The following is an 11,168-nucleotide window of genomic DNA, read 5'->3' on the forward strand; positions in this document are numbered from 1 at the left end:
TACGTTTCAATAAATGAATATAATAAGAAACACATAACTGGAGTACTACTTATTCTATGATAATTAAAACATGTTTCTCAACTTATGAACATCTACAGAATTGATATTAATATGGACCACATCAGGGGTAAAAGTGACGGAACGCGGGGGAACGTCGTTACCGCACTTCCAAAAATATCTATAGCGTCGCCCCTCTTCCTAAAAAATTATATTGAGCAAGGATAGGCATCGGGGATGGCATGACGTCATGCGTCCATCTATCTTTCCAGATTTACTATAATAAATTGTAGGAATAGGTGTAATGATAATTAAAACATATTAATTTCTTCTCTTGAGTGAAATATTAATTTTCTGTACTGTTCTTTTCCTTACGTTTTATATAACAACGATTTTGAAAATAAAAATTTCTTCGTATTTCATGCTCGTTTTATAACTTTAGCTATTTGGCATAAATAAATAAAAAAATGATTTTGTCAAATGAAATATTTTTTCTTAGAAAAAATCCTTTTTTTTTTTTTTTTTGGAAATAACCAAAACGGCTACATTTACGTAAAAGCTGCTAATAACATAATTTGTAGAACGTACTTAGGCCTTTCTTTAAAAAAAAAATGAATGATTAGGAGCGAACTTACAAGGAGTTAAGCGAGCGATGACTCATCATTTCCCCTCCCCCTTTCCAGTTGCCGGTCTGACATGTCCACCATCACTTTTCTTATTCCCTATTTTATAGGGAATAAAATGATACTATCCACAATACTCTACCATTAAATTGCACACGGAATGAAAAAAGTGACCACTAGAAAACTGACTATTTAGGGACCGTTCAAAAATGTTATGACCCCTACAGGGTGAAATTCCCAGAAATGCCATCAGCCGAATTTTGAGATATGCTCTGACTTTATGATTGATCCAAAGTAGGCAAATGATAACGCTTGATAGCAATGAACACAGAATTCTTTGACGCGATGTCGCAAGTGTTAAGGATCGTCAGCAGTACATTTCTCGTACTCGGGAAAACGCATGCTGCAATAGTTTCTTTCATGCTTATAAGTGAAGGAAACGTGAAATACACCGCGACGAAATACATCGCATCATACATTATTCCGAACACAAAAATACAAGGAGCTGCAGGTTCCCAACACTTCAGACTTTCCTCCGAAGCATTGACCCACCCAACACAAGTACATACTGGTCATGTGTAAAGAATGTTCCTCGAGGTACATTGGAATGTACATGATAGGTACGCGAATAGACCAATCATGTGAAATACACATGTAAGGAATAAGGTTACTTCCGCCCAAAAGTACGTGCATGACACATACCGAGGAATGTATCAATTATGTGTATATCACGTACCGTGTATGTACTTGACACATTTACTTGGCATGTGCCAGGAATGTACTAGGCATGTCCGTAATGTTCCTTAGGGCAGTGCTATTCAACCGGGGGTACGCGTACCTCTGGGGATACGTAATCCGAAAATAAGCATATTTTGAAATTACCCATGTTAATTTTTTTGGGAATGTGCACTTTATCCCCCTGTAAATAGTCTTTTGATTTGTACACTGATTGTCCGTTTGCTGGTTCTCTATTTGTCTCTCTCTTATTAATCAACACATGTCCTGCTTTGATTTCAAAATATGATTACTTTCGGATTACGTATCCCCAGAGGTACGCGTACCCCCGAAGATTTAATAAGCTCATTTCGATTTAATTTATCTACAGCTGGTACACAATTGGATGATGAATTGTGTCCACGGGTACGTGAGAAAAAGAAGGCTGAACAGCACTGTCTTAGGGTAATGTGTGTGTGTGTGTGCTAAGAGTCAAACATAATATATACCAGGTAGGAAGTGGTGTACGAAAGGAAATGAAATCTTCCAGTTTTACGTTCGACGGTTATGCAAGTTAGGCTAAAGGAGACGGTGATGAGAAATTTTGGAATGAAGAGTGGGAGGAAACGGAAGAACTCCAATAAAAACCAGAGCACAGTGTTTGTCCACCACAAAGTTTACACGGCGCAAGCTGGGATCGAACCAAAAACCCAAGCACCAAGGACGCTCTACCACTGAGCCACTGCGCCCCCGTGGCTACGAAAGGGGATTTTGGAGGATCCGGACCTGCCGAAATATCAACATTGATGTAAATTTAGTGCAATTTTACCGCTAACTTACATATTTTACGTATAGTTTAACTTCATATTGATCTACGCTTAAAACACTTCATTCTCTTAATTTCAGTATCAATACACAACTTTAAAATAATTTTAGTTCTCATAAATGGGTAACTCTTTACTTTGAGCACAGCAGTGCGAGGGTAAATCCTTTTCTAAAGTTCTCTTTAAGAGATACTTCTAGAACACTGGTCCGCATTATCAATGCAAGAACATAACTCTTTCTTTTTTTTTAATATCTGGTCTTTATCTTCTCTCTGATGTAACCGTCCCAATCCCCGTAGTCCAACTCGAATGAAACCAAATCGAAAAAATAAAATAAAATAAAATAAAAAATATTTTGTAGATTTAATCTCAAACAGCCAAGCCCGAGAGAGAAAATTCGGAGAAAAATCTCCAAATCTATAATCTGAATTCTCAATTTTTCAAAATAACTATTCAAGTGTTAATTACCAAAAAATAAGCAATCAAATATTTTTGTCTAATCATCTTCAAAAATAAAACCAGAATTCTCTTAGAAAAGTCGTTCTTTTTTCCTCTTTTTTTAAAAAAAGAACACAAACTGAATTAACACTTTCGCCAAAAACATTATTAAGAATAATTCTTGTTTTCATTATAATCGAACAAAATAGGTTTCCCATTCAGAGGCATTCAAACTCCTTGTTCTTCACCAAACTAACAACACACCGATCGAGAACCACCGACGAAGCCTCGAGAGGAAAACCATGCCTGTCGCTCACGCGACTAACTCTAACATCTCTCTCATTCACGCGGCTGACAATCCCTCATTACATTTTTTGTTTTTAAGAATAAAATAACAAAGCGACAAAAATATATTTAAATACTAATTTTAATAATATAATTCTTATACAGAAAAACACAAAAACTCAAATTATCTCCTCTCATACATAAGTACTAACATTACTTTCTGAAGTTTTTTTTTGTTTGTTTGTTTTTTTTCTGACGAATCCTTCTCGGGGGAACAAAAAGGTCTCCAAACGATGATGGTCGTTACAGATTGACGTCTCTAAAAAAAGAAAAAAAATAAATCAAATAATAATGATTAGCTTGCAAGTTCACAGTATCTAAACATAAATTTCGTTTTCTATTCAAAATGGAAAAAAGAAACATCCTCCTCCTCTCATAGTATTCTTAAATTGTCTGCATTATCAAAAGGATGAAAACATTGAATTGAATTGAACTGGCAACAGGATTTAAGTGTGTAGTGAAAACATTTCCTGTAATGTTGACCTTTTTATAGTTCAAATTCCTTTAAAGTGAGTTCCAAAATAAGCACATAGTAAATGAAGTTTATTGAAAGGAGATAAAATCCTTGCAAGAATAAGCAATAGCTAGTGCTTTTTAAACATTTGACATCATGGTTGTTTTTGTTTTTTTAAGTTGTAATATTACAATGATCTTATTACGTGAATAAATAATTACAAGGTTCTGCAAAAATAGTTTCAGATTTTATTCCCAGTGAAGTATGAAAGGAATACTGAAATCTAAACCGTGTGCTAGAAGCTACACTAAGTAATGTTTATATTTTTATTCTAATCGTTTAAAATAAAAAAAAAATAAAAATCATTTCTCAAATCTTAAATATTTCAACAGAAAGGATGAACCATCGGCTGGTTTCTATTTAAAAGTCGCAAAGAAACACTATTCAGCATGATTGAACGTTTGTAGCTTTATTGTAAATTGTATCCTTCCGATTAAGTATGGACGATAATTTCATTCAAATACCTGTCTAAAATTGCTTGGCAGTAGCGGATCCTGTCAACCTGATTTTGCAGTATACGTTTGTTAGATGGTTTGTGGCGTGATTTCACAAACAGCTCGCTCAATATTATGCTTAAGTACCTGAATACTTTCTGGATTGTCAGGAAACACGGATCATTAATGTCAACCCCCCCCCAAAAAAAAAAAATAAATAGTATCAAATCGTAGCTTTACCGAGGGGAAATTACGAAAACTGCTGATACAATTATTAAAATTAGTCCGCAAAAGAGTGATTGTGAGACGGCTTCTGTGGAACGTAGAGCCATGCTGTTGGCCTGTTAAAGCTGGCAAATAAAATCTGTAAACATGTCTCTGTAACTCACTACATTACATGCAATACAGTCCCACGCTGTCTACCACAAATAAAGCATGCAGCAATTCGAGACTGAGCACAGCTAAAGGAGGCGTAGATTATAGAAATTCTATATCTTATTCTTTAAAAGAAGAAAAAAAAAACTTGTCACACCTTAAGGTGACCGTAATTACATTGATTTTGTAAGTCTACGTCTTCGGGCTCTTGAAGTCAAGATACGTGTAAATGTAACAATTTATGTAAATGTTTAAGAAACAACATGGTTAAATGGGGATTACTCTTAAGAAACCATCTTTTAACTTAGGCACAAATAATAACAAGTAACTCCTAAATTATCTTGTTGTCAAGGGCCAAGTTGATACATTGAACTCACATCACTTATACACATGAGGATATATATGATGCGCTTTTTTGCTTTCTTGAGATCTAAGGTATTTTATCTTCCCTACTTCTACACATTAAGATACCTGTTTTCAGCCGTCTAAATTTTATTGTGGGATAAGAAGTGTTAGGTGCATATGTTCAATTTAATAGTTGAATTTTATACGTACTCCTTTTCCTTCATTGCTCTTTGTTTCGCCTTTACTAGCCAGCGCTGGATCGGTTCTACAATTTGAGCATCCGTAGCTTCGCAGGCGTGCACACGAACGACATCTGTGAAAAAAAAGGAACGTAAGACAAAATAAATGTAAGTTTAAATATATACCACAATGTATTAAAATGAATAAAAGTAGTTTCATTGACTTCACATCACCACCAGTCGTAGTTTTAAAAGAGAAGCATACACGATCCGCAATGAGACGTGGTTAAGAAATGAAAGGAATAAAATCAGGAAGAGTATTTTTCAATACGTAAGGCCACCACAGTATGAAGTTAGGTTCTGTAGTGATCTGAAATGTTGAAAAACTATCTTCCTGATTTTATTCCTTTCATTTCGTAACCACGTCCTACTCCAGACCTGTATATCCTTTTTTAATACAACTGACGAAAGTAATATGAAGTGAATGAAACTACTTTTATTCATTTTACTACGTTGCGGTGCGTAAAGGTTTCATTTATTTTGTGTCTGATATATCGTCATCGCCCACTCTACCTAAAAGTTAATGTACCTGTAGGTACAGAATTATGAAAAAATAGATATTTAATACCTAAAAATAAACGGTATACAAATCAAATATAAGAAAAAAATTCAATTTTCCCTTTTCTGCCTCTTCGTCAACATAGTGTTTGACGAGTTCGATTCTCAGCTTTCTTCATACTACATGTTTGCAACTCTTCTACTGTTAAGTAAAATATGAAGTGAAATACTACTGACGTGTTTTAAAAACAACGGAAATCGCCTCAGGTGAAAACGCCCCTTAAAGTGCAAATTAAGTTGGTAGTGCTGACTTGCGTAAATTTTCAGCCTACAAAACTGGAGCTAGAGAAAACAAATTTGGGATGAATTAGGAAAAACACATACGAAGTGAAAAATTGGCTTTCACCCAATCCAATATGCCAGACTAATATTGAAATTCTATATGCGAAATAAGCGAGGACTATCGTTCGCAAACTACTATATTGTTTATAGGTTAAACATTTATTATCAAGAAACACACATACATAGAAAATACTTACCAAGTATGATTTGTCCAATTTTTAAAGTAGATAGAACAGTCTTTCCCTTTGCTCCAAGCCAGCTGTACTTTTGAGCTAGGCTGTTACTCAACAATTTTCGGAGGAGCCTATAAGTAATATTCCTGGTGTCTTTCCCACCTACTTTGGCAAGTTCTCGTACCTTAAAGAAATAAATAAAACAAATTGTGAGTAATGAACGATATGTAAAGAATTAATTAAATTATACGTTCTAAGCCAGTAATCGAACTTTCTCCTATGTGAGATCAGTAATTTCAGAAAAAATCTACCTCTATGTAAGAATTCTACGTTTTCCCAACATGGTATACTATGCAGCAAAGAGAAAGACATATTGAATGCTAATTATATCATTGCAGTACAAACTTCGAAATTGGGTTTGCATTATGAATTAACCCCTACACTTTAATCGATGTCGATCCCAAACAATGTTTCCTAATAATCATTATGGACATCAATGTTCATCAAAATGGTACATTTTTTTTTTTTTTTTTTACGAAAGTTGTTAATATGGGACAGAGAAAAAGGTGATGCAGCACGAGTATACAACACGAAATACACATAACATACATAAATTTCGCCTGAAGTTATGTAAAATACATAAATGTTTCAAGTTTCAGGGGATTGGAACCCCAATGTGTTAAGAGGAGCAGAAATCGGGACTGTCCGGTTGCCCGTTCAAAGCGTGGTTTCGCCCAATTATTCTCAGCAAGAAAAGAGAGTATAGACAACGCCCGACCACACACTGGGAATATGGCCAAATAATTCCATGAAAGCTTTGGCTGGGACGTTTTCAGCCATCCTGCGTTCAGTCCCGACCTCGCTCCTAGCGACTTCTATCTCTTTCTGCATCTGGAGTTTTTACTTGATGCTAAGCGTTTCAACAATAAAAAGTTCAAAGAACACATTACCAGATGATTGACAACACAGGCGGCAACACCCTATGTCTCAGGAATCAAACTTAGGCAACGCTATGAAAAATGCCTGGAAAATTACGGGAGTTATGTAGAAAAGTAGTGCAAGTGTTCTTGATTTTTGTGCAAAAATGCTTTCTTAATCTGTACTCTATTTCTTTTTTATTACCAAACGGAACTTACTTTCCGAACGAACATTCTATCTTTACTTTTTTCCCTCCTCAATTTTGCTCCCCTTTACTTCAGGGCTTGGGCCGTTGCCCCGCCCGCCTTCTCCCCACAGCACGACACTGAGCCACACCAAAGAAAAATGAATCGGACTCCCCTCTGACATGCTGACTTTTTTACAAGTATAGTCTAATTTTAGTAGTAAGTTTGGAAATTTTACATATAGTTTACCATCTTAGTAAATTTCGGAAAACTGTATCGGACACCTCTCCGATATTCCGACTTTTAGTCTAATTTTAGGAGTAATTTTGAAAAGTATAACTTTCTTTGTACTTATTTGGTTACCACATTGTCTGCAATTTATTTTTAGATTTATTAATTTTGATTATTAACTTATTGTTTCAAAACTGGAATACTGTTACATCAGATGTTTGAGTACCTGCAGCCATGTTTACAATAATAATGTTCATTACATACCCACAATCCTACCATGCGGTAACCTTGCGCGAAGTAGTTCCCTCTGCTTGCCAAATAGTTTCATGTATAGAACTGCGTATATACGTAAAACATTAACACAACTTTGCTCTCCTTATATAGTATCAAGGGTTGTTCCAAAGTTGGTCGATTGTAGCAAAATTTTGAAAATTTAAAGGAAAGAAATGAATAATTTGCTTGTTTTTGTGCTTGATAATGTATAACGAGAGCGCAATTTGTGTTTATTTTCTTATATAAACAGTTCTAAACATGGAACTATTTGGGAAGCGGAGAGAACTACGTGGGGCAAGGATTTCTCATAGTAGGATTATGGGAATGTAATGAGCATTTCTTTGTTGTGAACATGGCTGGTGATAATCAGAAAAATCTATTAAAAGTAAGTAAAAGTCACGGCTTAATAAATCTAGAAGTAAATTGTAAAACATGTGGTAAGCAAATAACTGTAAAGAAGGATGGAAAAAGTTATACTTTTCAATGTAACGGTAAGTACATAACCAACTTGCCGGCAAGGTTCTGGAACACAAGTCCCCCTTCCCACTTAGCTGTAAGAAAAATAGAAAACAACGTGTCCTGCGGGCTCTAACCCGACTTCACTCGCTAACGCTCGCTCGGCAATAAATGTGAATTAAATATCAAACTTTGGAACAGAAAGGACCCAATTATTAAGCTTCTAGCCAAGAACTAGGCGGACGACCAACTTCGGAATACGTCCCATTATCAAGCACAGAAACAAGAAAGTTATTCATTTCAACTCGGTAAATTTTCAAAGAGTAAACTTTACGAGACACGCTCCAGCTGCGCATCGATAAGTAGGGCCCTTGTACAAAGTATTGTAGAGTACGGTAGGCCAGAGTAAATTAGGATAGAAATAAGTAGGGTAGGGGTTAGGAACGGGTTAACTTAAGGTTAGGTAAGTTTTGATTCATTTTCATAAAATTATTAGAGTGTAATTTCTCATTTCTGAGTGAGTATACCTGCTGGAGCGGGCGTTGTAAAGTTTACCCTTTTCAAAATTTTGTTAGCAACAGACAACCAACTTTGGAACTTAATCCAATATATTTTAATAGGGTAGTGTGTAAGTAATCACGATATGGTGAGCTCTTACCTGTGAGATGCGTATTTACGTGAAAATATATTAATTAAAGTCGAACCTGATTATGCACAAATTCGCCCATTAAGTTATGGTAGATTAATAAAGGGCAATATGCAATAAACGTAATGCGCATATGACTAACTAAAACATATTTTTTTTTTATTATGAAAGCAGGTTTTCCACAATCCTCGTTTACGCGACCCACCATCGCTGACGCGTGTGCCTTCTACGGACGTATCCCTGTGTAGCCCGCTCCTGCACTGACTCCGTTAGATAGCATTCGTGCTTTTTAGTGGCCACCAAGCACAGATATGTTGGTTATTTTGCGCAAGACCTCTTAAAGTGAATCTCCACCGGGGAATGCAAGGCACACCTCAATGTTTGCTGAAGGAACAGAAAGTGAAGGGAAGGTACCCCATATAGGTTAGTAGCTAGGTTTGTTCTTTTCTGCATCAAAGTTTAATATTTAATTTAGACAGTAGTACCGAGCGAGCGTTAGCAAGGGAAGGTGGGTTACAGCCTCCCAGGGCACGTTGTTTTCTGTCTTAATTACAGCTAAATGAAATGGAGGACCTGTGTTCTAGAATCTTGCCGAAAGTCAATGAAGAGAAAGCAGTAGGCTATATATTTCATGCATTTATGTACCAATCTGTATCATTAATCTGCACGCAGGTTAGGTTACAACTCAATTACCTTTTCTTACCATGCAAAAGAAACTATTTTATCCGGTAGAAAAAAAGTTGTACGATGCTTCGGTAGTTATACCCAAACTTCATCATTTTAAATATCTGCACTCAGACTAAGACTACAGAGAAAATAAAATGTTCTGTGTGCTAGAATTATACATAATTTTATATTTTCTTCCAGTGAACATATCAAAAGTTTGAACCTATATTTAATTTCGTAAATTTGGCAGTATATTTATCGAGAATATATAAAACAATATACGGTGTATTTCCATGCATAATTACCTGAAATAAAAGAAAATTCTTATGAAAATGAAGTTGATTGTAAGTTCAGCCTCCGCCAGCTTTCATTTCATTTCATGAACGCCTTCTTCATAGGCACGACCGTTCAGATCCAGATGCCTTCTTCCTATTTATGTAATAAGTAAATATAACTGTAATATGATAATATTGAAATTAGTGTTTCACTTGAATCTTTGACCTTTAGAATTGAATTGCAATCTTTCCCTCCTTTAAATAAATATGTACTTGTGGAGTGTAGACAAATGAATGTTGCTTTTAGTGTTGCCAACACCAACGCGAAAAAGTGGCTTCAACGAATAGCTAAAAATGGCCAGGAATGGCTAGAAGAAAGCAAGCTTCCACGCTGAGACAATGATAAATAAATCCGAATCCTATAATACTCCCCTCACAGAGATAAATATCATCTTCTTCTTCAAGTTGTGACGAAGGTTCTTTTATCTCTGTTATTTGAACTCGGCTGGTTCTCTTTCAACTAGTTACAAGACTGGATGAAATTTCGTATAGAGAATAACACTGTGTTATAGAGATAAACAATTCTAACAGTGGGATTTAGAATGTTACAACTTAGAAAATGCATGAAACTTCAGAAAATAGCAAAATGACACATATAATATATTAAAATGTGGCTAAACTCAGAACGTGGCTAAAAGAGAAAAGCATATTTCTAAAAAAAAAAAAAAAAGAAGAAGAAAGAAAAGAAAAAAAGAAAGAAAGACACTATTGGCTCTTTGAAAATTTTATGACTAACTAGGTTCTCAAAGTGGCCGCATCTAGCCACAAAGTGGCAAAATTGGCAACTCTAGTCGCAATACGAAACAACTTACGCGCAAGCAGGCCGTGGTACATGGGGTATGTGCCATTCACATTCCTCACATTCCAGTGAAGCATGTAAAAGTACCTTTCAAGTGCCAGAAATTCCTCGAAAGGCACGTACCTAGCGACACATGCTATGCATATGAAATGTACATTTCTCAAGTACCAGGTACGTAAACGATACATATGGAACTTAAATGGCACGTTCCTAGAATGTACCTGGTTGGGTGGGGAATGTCCATTGTTGTCAAGGCTTACCTTCTGCCTACTTTGGACCCTCCTTGAAATCAAGGTGTATCTGAAAACTCTATTTAGAGCATATCTGAGAATTACACATTGTAGGTAATTCCCTGCACACTTATTGAACATTGACGACATACGCACTTCTGAATTGTGTATGCGTGGCTCCCTTTACGCTGATAAGGAATATCATCCACAGTTTCTGGAATTCAAAATAGGGCCTGTTGAAATTTGACTTTTTCGCGATTTTGGACGTCCTTAGCTCTGAAAAATGCACTTTTCGCCATAGGTCCATATGAATTTTTCTCTTATGTTGATGTGAGGAATCACCTCTTACAGTTTGTCGGTATAGTTCATTAATACCCTGTATATCTTCTATTAAAATTCTGGATTGCCATGAACTGGATGCTTTTAAGGCATTTTTTATCCCTGATTCTTAAGTTTACTTGCTACGAATATTTTCTCCTTTTGTTTTTTAATTGTAGATAGCCAGGCCCAAAACCAGCCACAGAAGTTTGGGGGGCATGAGTAAGTTAAGGGGGCTAAGTCATTTAAA

The 11,168-nt window shown here is 35.8% G+C and overlaps 1 long non-coding RNA gene across 1 annotated transcript; it reads right to left on the reverse strand.

The window, feature by feature from the left end:
* Positions 1–3,009: 3,009 nt before the first annotated feature.
* On the reverse strand, positions 3,010–9,806 carry LOC145668630 (uncharacterized). Its single transcript, XR_014128053.1, has 4 exons — positions 9,542–9,806; positions 5,886–6,045; positions 4,820–4,922; positions 3,010–3,200 (listed from the first exon to the last, which is right to left on the reverse strand). It is a non-coding gene; the product is annotated as an uncharacterized LOC145668630 (long non-coding RNA).
* Between the last annotated feature and the right edge of the window lie 1,362 nt (positions 9,807–11,168).

Source organism: Thermobia domestica, chromosome 13, assembly GCF_964235325.1.
Source record: "Thermobia domestica chromosome 13, izTheDome1.hap1.1, whole genome shotgun sequence".
In the NCBI taxonomy this organism is placed as follows: domain Eukaryota; kingdom Metazoa; phylum Arthropoda; class Insecta; order Zygentoma; family Lepismatidae; genus Thermobia; species Thermobia domestica.